At 37.9% G+C, this 16,116-nt stretch overlaps 1 protein-coding gene and 1 long non-coding RNA gene across 6 annotated transcripts in view; one reads left to right on the top strand and one right to left on the bottom strand.

The window, feature by feature from the left end:
* IL16 (interleukin 16) overlaps positions 1-4,348 on the bottom strand; it is a 47,725-nt gene extending 43,377 nt beyond the window's left edge. Inside the window, exon 1 of one of the 2 annotated variants that reach the window (XM_048071901.2) lies at positions 4,186-4,348. The gene's annotated coding sequence lies outside the window, so the exon portion shown is untranslated. The remainder of the gene's footprint in view (positions 1-4,185) is intronic. The other variant, XM_048071894.2, reaches the window with a different exon arrangement.
* The window catches only part of LOC106043380 (uncharacterized), a 41,630-nt gene extending 26,130 nt beyond the window's left edge, over positions 1-15,500 (top strand). For 3 of the 4 annotated variants that reach the window (XR_010834122.1, XR_010834123.1, XR_001211653.3), the window contains 6 exons: positions 3,782-3,911; positions 5,293-5,418; positions 6,518-6,630; positions 6,976-7,068; positions 8,525-8,652; positions 13,915-15,500. This is a non-coding gene — a long non-coding RNA (uncharacterized lncRNA). The remainder of the gene's footprint in view (positions 1-3,781; positions 3,912-5,292; positions 5,419-6,517; positions 6,631-6,975; positions 7,069-8,524; positions 8,653-13,914) is intronic. The other variant, XR_007166147.2, reaches the window with a different exon arrangement.
* The last annotated feature ends 616 nt before the right edge of the window (positions 15,501-16,116 follow it).

The following is a 16,116-nucleotide window of genomic DNA, read 5'->3' as shown; positions in this document are numbered from 1 at the left end:
ATTAAGTCCATTTGAGTACTAGTGGCAGAATTTGCTCCATATTTTACTTTCTGTCACAGGCACCACTTTCTATAACCTGATCTCAGCCTCACTGAAGTCTGGGGCTTTTTATCACTTAGCATCTCACAGGTAGTATGCGTGGTCCTGGCTTGGTTGCTGGGTTTGCTGTTTTTTTGTTTTTAATTTAGCATTGTCAGTGGTTGATGAGAAATTATGCAATCTCTTTCTTGTAGATACCTATGCCTGAATAAGATGACTTTACTGCATTCATAAGTACAGTAGTCATTTCAGTTGCAAGGCTTTAGCTAAAGCTACTTCTGAGTATTTGTCATTCCTGATGCCTCAAAGAGGCACAGCTACTTAATACAGCCACTTCTCTGCACTAACAAAACCTTGACACACATTTCTTTTGCTTTACTGTGCCTCTAAGGCTGTGACAATCAGAATGAGTCTGAGTGGATGGTTTTTATTTGTGGTGTTGAAGGTAACAGTATAAAGCTCCAGTGGCAGCTGTCTCGCTCTTGACTGCATGCATTGCTCACTAGCATCATTGTTGACAGCAAGATGAGACTAAATTACCGTACATGTTTCTTGTGGGTGAAATAATATAGTCTGTCAGAAAAAATAGCTCCCTGGTAAGACACAAAACATAATGCTCCTGGCGCTTCATGAGATCCAATGATACCTTGCCTGAGTGTGTGATTGATACTGGAGCCAAATTTAGCATTCTAAACAGTCTAGGATCTACTGTCTTTGGGAGACAGCTTTTCTCACATGTTTTGAGATCAGTCTACACCTTCAGAGCAGTATCTAATGTTAAATAGCTTGGAGTTAGTGACCAAGAGGCCTCAGATGACGATTCCTGACCTGGGATTTTTTATTTTTTTCCTACAGATTTTAGGTTCAGAAGAAGTTGTTCAAATTAATTAGTCTAATTGGCCTGACAAAGAAAATTTTAATCTGTTATTCCTGTCTTGATGGCAACAATTTCTGCTCCGGGTAAAGCATATCTTTTAAAATAAGCATCAAATCTGAATGTGAAGACATTATCCCCCCAATCTTGAAAACTTGTTCTAGCCATATATAGATTGTTAGTTACTATTTCTTTTAAACATCTCTGTATTCAGATACTCATTTGCATTTATTTACATATTTGTCCAAAAGAGCTTGAATAGTACTGTTATGGCACATTAAAAACCATGATCACTTCCCTAGCATTTTTTCATGAAGATCAGTAGGTGGTGGTCGGGAGGTGTCATGAAATGTTATTGCATGTCCTAATATTTTATTGTTTTTATTTTTGTGATGACATCAGTTTTAACACTGAAAAATAACTGTTGGTTCCACAGTGTCTGTAGTCCAGGGCTCCCAGAGAGTGGGTAATTGAGATCCGTTGCGTTAAGGAGTGGAAGGGATACCTTATTCCATAAGAAGTAGTTATAACTCAGATCACAGCTACTATATTTATTTTGCAACTGATGTAGGGGACAAGAGCAGCTGTGAGATCAGATTATGCAACAGTTTGTCTACCTCCTGACTGCATGTCTGTCTTGTGAATAGGAAAGGCTCTCTGGATGGCTGTCTGGGTATGTGCAAAAACCTGGTATGTCTGTGAATGTGTAAAACAGCACAGTCAGGCTTACAGATTGCCATGTGCTAAAGCAGGCTTAGGACTCAGGGCAGCCACTGAATGATGACACTGGAGCAGAAATGAGCTCAGGCAGGTCAAATTTTCAATGCCTTTTTCCTCACATGTGCCCATTTTTGAGTGGGAATCCAGAAAATATCTAGTGTTCTCTCTGTAAGAAATAATGCTAAATCTTTTGTCTAAACTCAAGTATCCCAAAAGAAACAGTCTTTTCTGGAATTTGAGTCCCAAACGATTGTCCAACATCATGTTCTAAGACAACCATACAACCAACATTGTAACCCAAGATTTCCAGTCTGGTTTTCTTTCCATTTTCTTCAACATCTTTTTAACCGATTATAAATATTGTCTTTTAATTTGTGATCTTAAAATACTTGACTCAAACATTCAAGAGTTAAGAATATCCAGACTTTTGGGGGTAGCATACAAGAACAGGAGTTTAAAAGTTGGTGGTGGTTGTTTGGTTTTGGTTTTTGGTTTTCCTGTTTCTGGCCAAAACAAAGGATCTCTATGTATAATATGTTAAGTTTTTGTCAATATCAGTGTAGGCTGACCACTAATCTTGGGCAATGACTTCAAGTACCTATAATTGAACCTTATCTACCATATCTAATACACACCACTCACTCCATAAAACAGTAACAATATGCCCCAGCCCATTTTTCAACAGAGCACTGTACTGTGAGTCTGGATATCTCCTTCCAGCTCTGATAGCGACCTGATGCTTTAACATCAGATAAGTTTACTTCCCTGTGCTTCTGGATCCCTGTCCTCATCAATGCAAATGAGTTGTGGCTGTTACCTTCTTTCTCAGATGGGTGGGGATTTCTCTGATAAAAAGTACTAAAAGAGAATTAAGTGATATTCTTTTAATTAGACAAAGCAATTAACTACTCTTAGAAAACAATAAGTATTTGCTGCTGTCAAGTAATGATATCCTATACCAACCCATCTCATTATGCAGAATATATTTCCTACAAAGTTTATTCTGTATGGTAATTCCAGAAATATCAAAGCAGGAAAATATGCAAGTTATTTTACAGTGTACAGTGTGTGTCATACTGTAATACAGGCAAGGTAAATGTTATAACAGTACTAGAAAAATACAAGGAGCAGATCACATCCTTGGTGCTCTCTAATAGCAAAACCGTGTTGAAGTGATGAAGAGGCCATGGTCCATAGGGTCTGTCCCTCAGCACAGATTGAAGCAATTTGACAGCCGCAGAGCACTATGTCATCTGTTCCCAGCCACAGGATGGTATGGTGGGGGGAAGAGGGGAGTGTTTTGGCCCCCACTTTCACCCTGACAGCAATCCCCCTGCAGAGAGCCTCTGCACTGACTGCGTCTCCCAGGGGGCTGCTGGCCAGGAGGTGTGCCCTTGGCTCACAGCTTACCAGCTGCACAACAAATGAGGTTACACTGGCAGTATGGACAATATATCATCAATGTGTGTGTTGTACTAGCCTGCGTGTTTTTTCTGTAGGCTCATACTGTATGAATCAGTTACTAATGAGGCTCATAACAGAGGGAACTATTAAGCGAGCATTGCATTAATAATGTTGGCGCAGTTCCAAGACGACAGATGTTATTTATAGTATATGACTAAACAAATATGCATCCCCTTTGAGTCTGAGACTCTGGACCAATTTACTGATTTCCTGTATAGGCTAGTTCATACAGAGATTCAAGTAAATAGTGCATTTGGATGTCTTGCCTGGAAGTATGTTCTGAAACATAATAATCATATTAATATTTAATTGTAAAATGGATTGGAAATGCGCATGCGTTTTCAGAGGATTAGATAGTACTCCTATCCAGTTCTCATGAAGACATACATTTTTCTACATTTCTTCTTTAAAGAAAAATAAAACATTTAAGAGTAAAGCTTGCAGCTACACAACATTTGAAGTGAGCAGAAAGTTTAGAAACAATTCTGAAAAAAGAAAAGTACTTAGCAAAAGCTAAAAAATATCCCATATCCTCTCCTCTATATCCTGTTTTGAAATTAATTGCTTTCTCTTTTTTATGAAGATGAATTACCATTGAGAGAGAATTTGTAAATTTAAAATGCATTTGAGCAATGAATCATTTGATTTATGTTTTTGTTTCTTTTCTGCCTCCCAATATTGCAGGTTTTAAGAGGCCTTCAAAACTGAAGAAAGCTACAAGCTCACAAAATTCTCTGGTACAGTCTGCTGACTTTCATATGTGTCAGGAGAAATAGGAGAAATATACAGCAAAGCAAAAGTGACCTAAGTTAAGGTACTTCCGTGTACAGCATCTCTCTTTTAAATCATAAGACTGATAATTCAACAATAATAACTTCCTTCAAATTTCTCATATAACTTAAAAACAAAACAGTGAATAGTAAGGCAAAAAATATATAGTTTGTGAAATACCTCTGGTTTTATGTCTTACCTGTTTACTCTTCTCATTTAAATTGTCAAATAAAAACAATTGAAAATGATACATACTGACATATAAAAACAGTTGACTGTATGATGCCCAAATAATTTGATATAAAAATATTACTTACCATTGCCAAGGTTCTTCTTATTTAAGTTCACTATTATCATTCCTTCTTGGACATGATATATACAGCAGAGTCAGTTCCCAGTGTGTTAAATACTTGAGAAAATAATAAATGCAGTGTAACTCCACAGTGTTTGGATATTTGACTGTAACTCCTAAGCATTCAAAGTGACTACTCAATATAACAATTTTTCCTCAGCAGAAAATGCCTTGCTATTTGCCAGCAAATCTTTAATGCTTTAGATTGGGTATTTCCAACTACCGCCCTACTTGCTAGGCAGATGTGTATAAAAGAGATGTTATTTCACTGAATCAACCACTGAGATCGTAACCCTTTTCCTGTACCACAAACAGAAATGTAAAACCTCAGACTTTCCTTTTGGACTTTTACTGACTTGTGTCTGTTGTAAGAAAGCAAAACACAACTAGTCCAAGGACTAATATATGGAAAATGTGTTAAAATGCTTTAGATCATCTCATTGCTTCTAATCCCTGCAATTCATTGGTTAACTGGCTCATTCTGTGTTTATGTAGTTGCATGGTACAAATACAACACCTAAACTCCTTGCCCAAAGTTGAAATGATTCATTTATTACTCCTAACCTTAAAAAAAAAAAAAAAAAAAGGGAAGAAGAAAGAAAACACACAGTGCTCATTTAACCCAAGCGAGTGAAAACGCCTTTCATAAGCTCTGCAAGGGTTTTGGGAGGTTGTTCTTTGGTGAATAAAGTCTGTGTAGTGGAGCAAAAAGTTTTGTCTGCGGATGGCAGAATTTAAACTAAAGTAAACAGATAAACCGGGACCCTTCTGCTGCATGAAAAGAAGATAATAGTAAAGAAGGTGCAAATGTTATTCATATCAGGTCACTTTTGAGAGGGATTCATTCTTTTGGGGAAGGGAGAGGAGGCAGAAGGAAGGAGAAGGGCAGGAGGGAGGAGGTATGTTTGTGAGGGTTTCTAAGTCCCTGCCAGCACTCTGCATTCTGAAATTACATCACTGGTCAGAGTTTGTTTATGTCTTTTTGTGAGGTAATTACTCACCTTAAACATATAATATATAGGGCTTTCCATCTTCTGTGTGCTTATAAATATTAATTAATTAAATGTTACAGCCACTGTGGAGAAAGCACAAGAGACGTAATGACTGGGGGCCATAGTAAATAGGTGGAAACCAGGACCGAGTAAAGACATTGCTGCTGCTGCTTTGCCTATACTGAGGCGAAGAAAAGGGCTATGTGGTAAGTCACAATTCCATAGAATGTACCCCACTGTCTGTACCATACTGGCTGTGGAACCAGTCACTTACTGGGAGAAACAGGAATACAATGAGTAACCCTTGTTCTCCGACCTGTTTTCCAGCCGTAATACAAATACCTCTAAGCACAACTCTGATGGTATTCTGTGGTATTCTGCCTTCATTCATCATCTTCTCCAGATGGGCATTAGGCTTAATCAAATTCTAGCACTAACAGCTTGTTTCAGGACCACAGCTGGAATCAGCATGTCTAGACTAGCACTGATTTATTCCTGGCTCTCAGACCTATGTGCAAGCTACTATTCCATATGCTTTTTGTTAGAGGTAATAATGCCATTTCACAGCATAACTTTCTTTTCTTCTTTTTTTTTTTTTCTTCTCCTCCTTTTATTGAAATAAGAATTTATGGTTATGTGGGAAAGTGCCCTGCCCCTGCTCTGGACAAGACTACTGCCAGTTCTGCTGGTATAGAGCAAGCTTACAAATAAACAAAATAAAGTTCATAAAGGAAACAGTTAAATTTTTTGACTGCCTTCACTCTGTCACAGAAAATGCTAAACACATTTGTAAGTTATATAAAACTGCATCAGTTCATATTTTCCCTTGCTGGTTTCACAGCCCAGAACAGCGTAAGGACCTAGTGACATCTTTAGGCTCTCAGGAGTCTAGTAATAAAAATAAAAATCCTCTGCAGAAAACAACACTGTCTCACTCCACACCCTCCCACTGCTGGGCAAATGAGTTTCCCATTTTCCTCACTTATCCTCAGACTAAACAATGTTGAATTTACAAATCTGACATCTGATTACAGCAAGCACTACGAACCTAGGAACCACACAGGTTGGTGTATATCACTGTCCATAGTTCACAGGACAGCCTTCAATCTGGAATGTCAAGTATTCAGGAGAGAAACCTCTGCCTTAAATAATATCTAAGCGATATATGCACTGAGGTATGCTATAGCCCTAAACTGGGTGGGTGTGTACATGGGGGGTTCCTCTGCCATAAATTAACCTCTGATTTTAGTCTTTCTAGTTTACTGTGTAAGTGATAATGTCAACAACATCATGCATGTCTGACAGTGGTCTGCAGAACATGGGGAAGCGACCTGCTGCATAAATACTGCAGGGGAGGCAAATAAGGGATGTCCAACAGCATCAACAATCCTGACAGCAAAGCTGAAGGAACTAAGCTGGTGAGCTGTGCCTCCAGTGGGGGAAAAGTGGGTCATAAAGTCATGTGGAAGAGCGCTGGGATAACTGGTGTGGGACTGTAGAAGCAGCAGAGGGTTGATCAGCTCTGAGATGTGCAAGTGTGGGGCATGAGGAAATGGAAGGGATTAAAGGAAGGGAGGTCTCAGGTTAGGGTGCTGGACTGGACCTGGGGAAGCAGGTGAAATTTGAATAGAAGGTGATGGGTACAGACACCAGCTGAGTGTAAACCAGATAGGAAGTGGCACTGGATTGGGCCCTGCAGACTAGGGTCAGGGGAGAGCAGAGAGGAGGCTTGGTGAAGAACTGCCCCTTTCCATTTTTCTCAGCAGTATCAGAGAAATGACGCATTTGTGCTGGAAAGAGGCCCGTCAATAGGCTGTATGTCGTTTTTAAGCCATTCATCTATAGATATGGTAAAGGTAAGTGCCTCCCACTATCTTTGTTTACAAACTTATGAACTGAGGAGCAGATAAGTTTTTTAAAGGAAAAAAATTACTTTCAAGGATGTCACGATTCTGATATCCTTTAAAAAAACTTTCACTTTATAGAAGTTTTTCTATGCCTTTAAATCCACTTCAATTCCATATTTTAGGTGATTTTCAAAGAGTGAAAGCAAAATAAGCTATTCTTAAAACAGAGAATACATTATTGATGTATTTGATGGTATTGTTATTATTTCCAGTATTATTTTCCAATCCATCTTTAATAAAGCCTGACATCTTGTTTGCTTTTTTTGACCACTGCTGTGCACTGAGTAGAAATTTCCATTAAGCTGTCCACAGTAACGCCTAAATCTTTTTCTTGAGTGATTTTGCAAACCATCAGTGTATATGAATAGTTTGAATTGTTCCTTTCAATGCACGTTACTTTACACTTAACTATGCTAAATTTCAGCTGCCATCTTGTTGCCCAGACCCTTCCTTTAGCTTTTGTTTATTTCCTTTATTTCTTTAAGTTACAGCTTTTCTAAACAATCATATGTAATTTCACAGTTACGCCATCTCTGTTGTTGCATGCTTGCTTTCCAGATGAGTAGTAAATACATTATATTAATCCCAGTTTGGGTGTAGATTTTTGGATATCTCCTTGTTAATGTGCTTCCTAGCTGAAAATAGCCATTAACTTGTGGTTTTTTATTTGGTCTTGACTACTGACCCTAAGTCAAATGCTTTACGCTATTTAGAATATATACCTAATGATACCTCTAAAATTATAACTTCATCTCCTTTTGTAATGTCTTTAATAAAGAATTTAATGGAAATTGGCTGTTGAAACTGTGTATGGACAAATACAGCCAGCCTAGCTATAGGCAAAAGTAGCATTTACCTAGAGCAGCAGAATGGTTGGGAGTGAGAAAATCGTAATCCTACTGTGCAAGAGGAGTCCCTTCTAGTCTCCCAAGAGCAGCATGGAATAACTCAGTAACACCTGAATTCAGTAAAGCAGCTCCTAGGTGCTTTGAGCCTATCTATTGAACGCACATGTTGTTCCATGCATCCAATCTCCCTTCTCCTTCCTGCTTCCTTGACGCTGGGGAAGCAGCATGTGCAGGTCTCAGACTACTCCAGCAAATGGAAATGAGAAGAGGAGACTGGAGGACTGCAACCCTTTTCTCTGGCTAGCCCCAAGCCACCCACCCAACCTCACTGTGGATGCAGTCTTGGAAATGGGTGTGTGTGTGCCAAGTTAAGGGGGAACAGTGTCCTTACCACTGAATAAAGCATTACGTGAGCCACTCTGCCCGGGTAGGGCATCCACTCTTTTTAGAAAAGATGTTAACAAGGTGGAAAGAGTTCAGAAAAAAATATATAAAAAGTCTGAGGAGTGTGTATTGCAGTAAGAGACTAAAGAATCTGTTTTATTTTCTTCCGGCAGATTGTTGCAAGATGATTTCTTTGCTGTCTGTGTACATACCTTCATGAGACAGAATTCAGAGGACTGGGATGGAAAGACAGACTTATTTGAATCAGAAATACGGTTTTAAAAAATGTTCATAATTTAAGGTAATTAAAGCATTCTGGAATGTTTATTCTGCTCTGTGAAATTTACTACAGCAGCAATGGGTTTGGGGTATAATAGCTGATCTTCAACAGCTGTTACTCTTGTAACCAATTTGAAGAGCTATTCAGTTGTTGTTTTTACAAAAGCCTGCCCATCTATTCACACTTTGCATTAATGTTCTTCTGGATTGGAAGAATGTAACACAGTAATTTGGCAAAATTGGGTAAAATAGATTCACCTCACTAATGGTTTGTTTTCTTTACCTAAGTGAAGCTATTAGTTATACCTCCCCTGGTGCTGCCCTGATTCTACTCAACAAGAAAATGGTACATAGACAATGAATTCAGGGCTGTAAATGCAACACACTTTTTTTTCCATAACTTGAGGCATACCAGGATCTTTGCACAGTAACAGGAACGATATGCAACAAACTATTTTTAACTTTTGCAAAGATCTATTTATTTTTTAGTCTCTAAAATACTATTTATAGTGAACATTTTTAACTTGGATCAACAGGGGAGAAAAGTATCAGCAAAAAACTTCATAGACTGTTACTGAAGAATATAATTATAGCTATATCTGACTACTAAACTGAAAGATGATTTATTGTTTATTTCTGTGGGGAAAATCTCCGTTCACGTTCAGATGTTTCATGTCATATTAGATTCTCCCCAGGCACAGATAGCCATACAAATTTTAAAATATTTTGAACAGCTTTAGTTTATGTTCTTCTTTTTCTCTGTAGTTTTGATTTCATAGATATGTTTTGCAGGCTCTTTAAGAACTCTTTCCTTGCCTATCAGTTCAGTTTCAACTTCACTGTCCCACCCTCAGGAAGCATGTCTTAGCCAATGGTGCTGTTATGTTGCAGGCACAATGTCTCCAGCTGATGAATACTCTCTTCATGGCAGTTACACAGGAGAATTGTCCTCAGTTAATTACACTGTTCCTTTAGAAAAATTGCCCTACCCCAGCACATTAATATGTTCTTTTTGTACAATAACTTGAATTATGTTTGAAGAATCATTATTGTGCATTTATACTGACTCTGACATCTTTCTTTACAATATGAACCTTGTGTTATTGCAGAAAACCTAAAATTGCTGTAGGTTACATGGACCGACCAAATAACCTGCATCACTTACATGTAACGTTTAACTTCTAAAACCAAACAGCTAATGGTTGTGTTGTGTAACTGGTCAAATGTGTGGTATAAATCAACTTTGTTTCAATTCTTTTTGTGATGAATGAATGTTCTGTTCTCAGACATAATTGCTTTGATGAAATGGTTGCTCACATCAACCATATAGTGCAAATGGTTACTCCCCAAATCCTTGTTAAGCTAATTTCATAGGAAGCAGGAATTTGTGTTGGTGTTTCTTAATTCTGTGTTAAGCCTAGTGTTCAGTAGAAACCATTCACAAGTCCCAGAGCATGATACTGTTTAAAATCATTAGCACTTCAGGACAAAATTCCAAAACCGCCTAACATGGCATAATCAGTTGATATATGCAGTTAGATGTTAATTAGCATGGGACAGAGGAAAATGTTAAAATACAAGCACTGCTGGAAGCATCAACATTTTCAATGAGCAGTGAGAACAATAAGGTATGTTTTACCAAAGGTCATGCACTGCAATTATTGAGATAGTTATGTGGATGCCTTTTAAACAAATTCTCACTTGTGCCTGAAAAAAAGAATGTGGGGAAAAGACAACAGATCCTGAGTATTTTTGTCATGATGGAGTTATCAATTTTATTTTTAATTAAACTTGTGAATTTTGGTGTGATTTGACACCAAATATATGCAGAAAGACTTTGTGGTACATTTTAGAATGCCAGGACATTTATGAACAATAACATTTTATTTGCAATATTTATACGGTGCTTTGGTCAGCACCTAGAAACCATCCACAAAGTAGTTCTTATTATATCCTTTACAAAGGAGTTATGCCCATTTATCAGGCAAGGATGCTAACACATAGGTATGGTAAACTAAGGATGAAAATGTACCTGATACATGTATGACAAAGTGTGAAATAGGGTACTGTTACTCATGTTAGTTAGGGAAACGGAAGGAGTTTTCACTTTCTTTAAAACAGTGACCAGAAATACAAAGATCAAATCTAGGGGACTTTTGGCCTTGGCATTCTCTTTATTTATTACCTCTATCTACCACGATCACTAAACAAAGATGATGCCATAAAACCAAAAGACAGAGTTAGTTACAGTCCTTCACCTGGGCTTCATCCGTTTACCATGCACGTAGAAAACTAGTCCACTCCCATTTTTGTAAGAAATATGTTTTATTATTTTATTATGAGTTGTGATTTTATTTCGTAACAGGTATGAGCATGAACTTGTTATGCCATGCAGCTTTGTGACTGTCTGATCACTGGGTGACTTCCTCATCCTCTGAAGCTTGTTTCTGGGCTTACCAAGGATATTATAGCTGACTACTTCCTTCTTAGGCTGGGGTTAACTGTTGTTTGCAGTTTCATACCTCGATTTTCCCCTTTATCTTGGTTGGCTTCCCCTCTGTAGGAAACAAGGTGGAAGGCACTCAACATGGTCATCTGCTCAACATGTCCTAGGGGGAGGTATCACACTGGCTTAAGAGGACCAAAGAGCACAGCCTCATAAATTGGCCTGTCTCTGAGTGACTTCTCAGCCACAAGTAGAAGCTGAGGTCAACTGGATTTGTGGACAGAATTGTGCATCAGGCAGAAAGGGGAAAGATGATGGACGAGAAGAAAAGGGACATGATGAAGCATAAAATGTAGCTAGAGTGCTATTCTGGATTACCATGTGATGTGAAGTCATTTGTAATCAGCCTTGAGTATGAATATGTCCAGGACCACACAAGATTACACTGAAAGAACAGATTAGTTCAGGTAGTTTCAAAAGAAACCAGTTAATATTTTTAGATGAGGTAAGATTGTTCTCTTTCACACACTGAACTACATGTTATTGCTGTGCCAACATTAAAGTACCTAGTATGTGTGTATAGAGCTAATTCACTTTTATTATATGTACATGTGTACATATATGTGTATGTATACATATATATGTATACATGCATGCATAGATATATATTTATTTGGCAAAATATAACTTTTCATGGTCAATTAAATTCACTGGTTACTTGCAAGGCTATAATACATCTTGGGTGTTCTGGCTAAACTGATGCTGCCAAAATTGTCAGCAGAAAGACCGGAAAAGCTGATGAACCTTAAACTTTTCCCCAAACAACTGCTCAGTTGTTTCTTCAGGATATAGAAGAGGCACAAAGCCCAAGCAAGAGAGGAGTGGTAGGAAACCAGGGAGGAAGGATAGAAGTTGCTGTCTGATGTGGATTTCACAAACTGCTGTGTTTAATTTTTTAAGAGGCCCTATAACAATAATCCATGCTAAATAGTGCTTCAGGAGTTTTAAGAGTTTTATTAAATATTGCCTATAAAGGACAGATAACTCAAGCTTTAATTTAGAGCTTTGTTTATTCACTAGTTTCTTGCTTTCATGCTGTTTCAGGATATAATATTTTTTATAAATTCTACATGCAAAATTTTCTGAAACAGCTAAATGCAATTTTTGAAGGTGTTTTTCATAGACTGAGATCTTCAAAGGCATAGATCACCTAACTCCTAAAAGTTTTAACGTGAACAAGCTGCAGAAACAACTCTTTGGCTCTTCAGGACTGTTGCCACTTTTGGAAATGGGATTTATGCTAAAAGCTGGTTAGGTATTTTTAACTGGTGTGCCATATAATTAAATAACTATATATATGTATATATAAATAAATGCTGGCATGTATAATTCTTATTCCCTTCTGTGGGCTTGTCAGACCCACAGAGACAGCACTGTGGTTTGTGGGCTCTTCTCCTAGCAACTCCTATTAACGTCAGAATTACTCGGGCAGCTGCATCTTTATACCCCACACTGAGAATTTACTAGTTGGTGCTGGTTTATGTGTAGAATTCATATGCCTGTATCTCTGGTTATTTGCACCAGGTCTATTTCAATTTCCTGTCATCTTTCAACCACTTTTAATAACAACTTTAGGCTATTGCTTACTGAGCATCTCTGCTGTAGTTGTTCCTATTTGGGAAATAGATAAAGGTATGGTCCCTGCCCCAAGGAGCCTATAATTAAAACAAGACCAGCATTATAGAAACGTATATACTAGCTGGCCTGTAACTGGATGGTCTGTTTAGTTTTGTTTTGACGTACTGTATGAAGCAGCATTTAACAGATGTTGGAAAATGAGCTCTCTGAGCTTCTCATATAAATATACAGCAGAGATGCATGTGTATGAATTAATTTCATCAGTGAATGTGTGTATTAATGTCATCAAGCATTTTCTAATGCTTGTGCCTATCCTGTTGCACTTTGAGACCTCCTAGACAAAAAATACAGAAACTTCTTGAAAGAAAGCTAAAGTGACTCTGTCATGGCAATCCTTTCTAGCACAGCACTGATGATTCTGTTCTCTCACATAAAAGGCATTGCCCACAAGCCCACCATTTGTCAATCGCTTCATCATATATCCTCCATTTAAAAAAAAAAAAAAAAAGCAAACAATATGGGTGTCTCTCCCTTTGTCTTTATAACAAGTTGTCTCTCTCATTATAAGCAGTGCTACACCTATCATGCAAATCTTGTAGATGGCATTATTAGGGCTGCACGTCTCCCTGCTGAAATAGCATGTCACAGCAAGGTGACAGGTCTTTCCAACCTTTACTCTTACCCAGGGGAGTACAGTATTAGAATTAGGATTAGATTCCCTTTTACTACTTCCAGGATGAAGCCAAGCCAGCATGATATAAGGTGCTTTTCCCTCTTTATACTGCATACAGGCAAGGAAACTAAGGGAGAGCAGGTTAGGCAGGGAATGGAGGCAAGACCAGAAAAGAAGAGAGGTGTAGGTGACAAAACAACGTAGAGATTTCTTAATTTCCACTTGTATTTGATGCCTTCTGCATTTCATGTCTTATGTATTCCTCATCTGTGGCCCCCTTAGTTTAGTTTTTATGCTTAAAATATCTAAGTGTTTCTAAAGAACGTTTTAGAAGGACACTCCCTTCCATCCCAAATTACAGCATTTATGCAATATTAATTTAGGGTGAGTGGGCACAGATGTTATCAAAATCACCCTCTTACCTGCCAACTCCACCAAAGTTTCCAGTGCTTGGATATATTCTTCCACTGCTGTGTGGAATTTCTTATTGTAATGTTCTCTGTGCTTTTCTTTTTTCCTTTTTTCAGATATCCAGTTATTAAGTCTGCATATGGCTTCCTCCTCTGACCAGCTGACTGAGCTAAAAAATACCTCTTGACAATCAGAAAATAGAAAGCAGCCTAGGAAGATACTGGTATGATTAGAGTGAGGGGCGAGGAACTTGGACTGAGTGCTAGAAGAGGACTTTATAACCATTGCAAATCAGTAGGTTTGGGTAGATGACATGGCAGAGGAGAAGTGATGTGAAATATGATATAGGGGATCATGCAACAGAGCAGGGAAAGTGAAAAGGCAGATGTATAACTGGATTTTCATTTTTCCAGCGTTATTTCTGTGTCAGTTAACTAGGAAGATGAGGGCTTTCTTGAATTCCATACTTCTTTACTTCAATGTTGTGCTGTTAATATACATCACACAGCAAAACGTATGCAGATGCGAGTGCTCTCTATACCTCAGGCCTCCAAAAAGCTGTATCAGCACAGCACCAAATCTGATCTAATGCACCCTGTCTCTTAGCGGGGACTAATAGCTCAGGATTAGCTTCATGCTAACAGCTTTTGAGCTGCCTGGAAGTGAGTTTCATCTGCCCACAATGTACTTTGTAGACCTTTCTTTACTGGGTGTAATTTGGAAGAAGCATTAAGAGCTTTCTTAAGACATTTTGCTTTTCATTGTTATATGTCAAAGTGCTTTGCAAATGAGGCAATATGAATCACTGTCCATATTTCATGGATTGCAAAACCAGCAAAACCAAAATACAGTGCATGCCCTTAGTTGCTCAATGGTCAGGTCTAGAGCATGGTTCAGATCTCCATTACTCCATCAATTCAGGCCACACTGTGGCAGTCACAGGATTGTTCAGATTCTGTGCTAATATTCAGTCCCATAAAGCTTTATATTAAACCCAGTGTTTACCAATAAATGTCCACACTGGTCAAATTAGAAACTCTGCAGTACATTCATGCAGCCTGTTTTTTTCTAGTTAATTACTCACAACATCAAAGTAGAATTATGCCAATCTATTTTGAAAATGTGCAGAATTTTAATCTCTGTAAATTGATGTAAATAACAGCAGTGCCCCTATATAAACATGCATCATTTGCTGCACATCAGGTTTCATATCTTTATGTAGAAAGTATTACTCTTTCTTCAAAAACGTACTTTTTCTGTGAGTATGTTTTTTGTTAGAAATTAATATTCCAATTAATTTTAAGAAATTGATTGCCTGCAAAGCACATATGTTGTACTGTCTTCTATCTACCTTTGTTGCTTAACTTGATTTTATTTTCTAAAAAGATGATAAAACATTGATCACATTTCCTAGCCCAAAATTCAAGCCTGATTTCATCGAGTTAGCTTTTCTGGCATTGTATCAAGAACTTATTTGAATGTGAACATTTCAAGTTATTTTTACATATGTAGCAATAATCCTGCTGGCAACAATCACCCCTTTTAGACAACGTGGTGCCATCGTGTGGACAACATTAAGAAGTGTAAAAAGAAGTTTTAAAAAATGAATAACAGACAAATATCTGCATTTGACATCAAGAATCAGCTATACTATAAATAGATATCTTGTGATATACGAAACTTTGCACAATCTCTGCTCTTAAAACTGTACTAGGTCAGAAAAAAAAACTGATAAGATAATCAGGAACTGATTCAATCCTGTTTATTTTCCAACAGTTTAGGTAGTCCTTTCCCATAAGGTGCAGTCTGATCAAAACATGTGAAAGACTCCAAGCCACTTTTAATCAGCACTTAATTACAACATTGTCTACTTCTGCACTCATTTCTGTGTCCATTTATCTCTGGTTTTCCTCTAAGACCATACAAAACTTGTTTTTGTACAGTCTGCATTGCTTCTCTCCCACACAAATGCGCACACACTCACACAAACACTCCTATCCATAACATAGGCCAGCCAAGACTCTCTGCCCACACAGTTCTCATTCCTGCATGAGTTCACATGAAGCTTTGTTTCAATAATGGTTTTGTTTTAAGGCTTCTTGTTTATTACATTTAACTCAATGAAAAGAAGTTTTGCTGGATTTGAAATAGCTTTATCTGTAGCAGACCTGTCAAGGCTCGCACACATGGAATGTGATTCAAAAATGATCCTCTGTGATACGCTCCCCCAGAGCAAATCTGCATGTCACCGAACTGTAATCTTTCACCTGCTCCGAGACACTGTATGACAAGTGCCAGTTAGCCTAACCTGCTATTTA

Source organism: Anser cygnoides, chromosome 11 (genome assembly GCF_040182565.1).
Source record: "Anser cygnoides isolate HZ-2024a breed goose chromosome 11, Taihu_goose_T2T_genome, whole genome shotgun sequence".
Lineage (NCBI taxonomy): Eukaryota > Metazoa > Chordata > Aves > Anseriformes > Anatidae > Anser > Anser cygnoides.
This window is presented reverse-complemented; position numbering and strand designations above follow the sequence as displayed.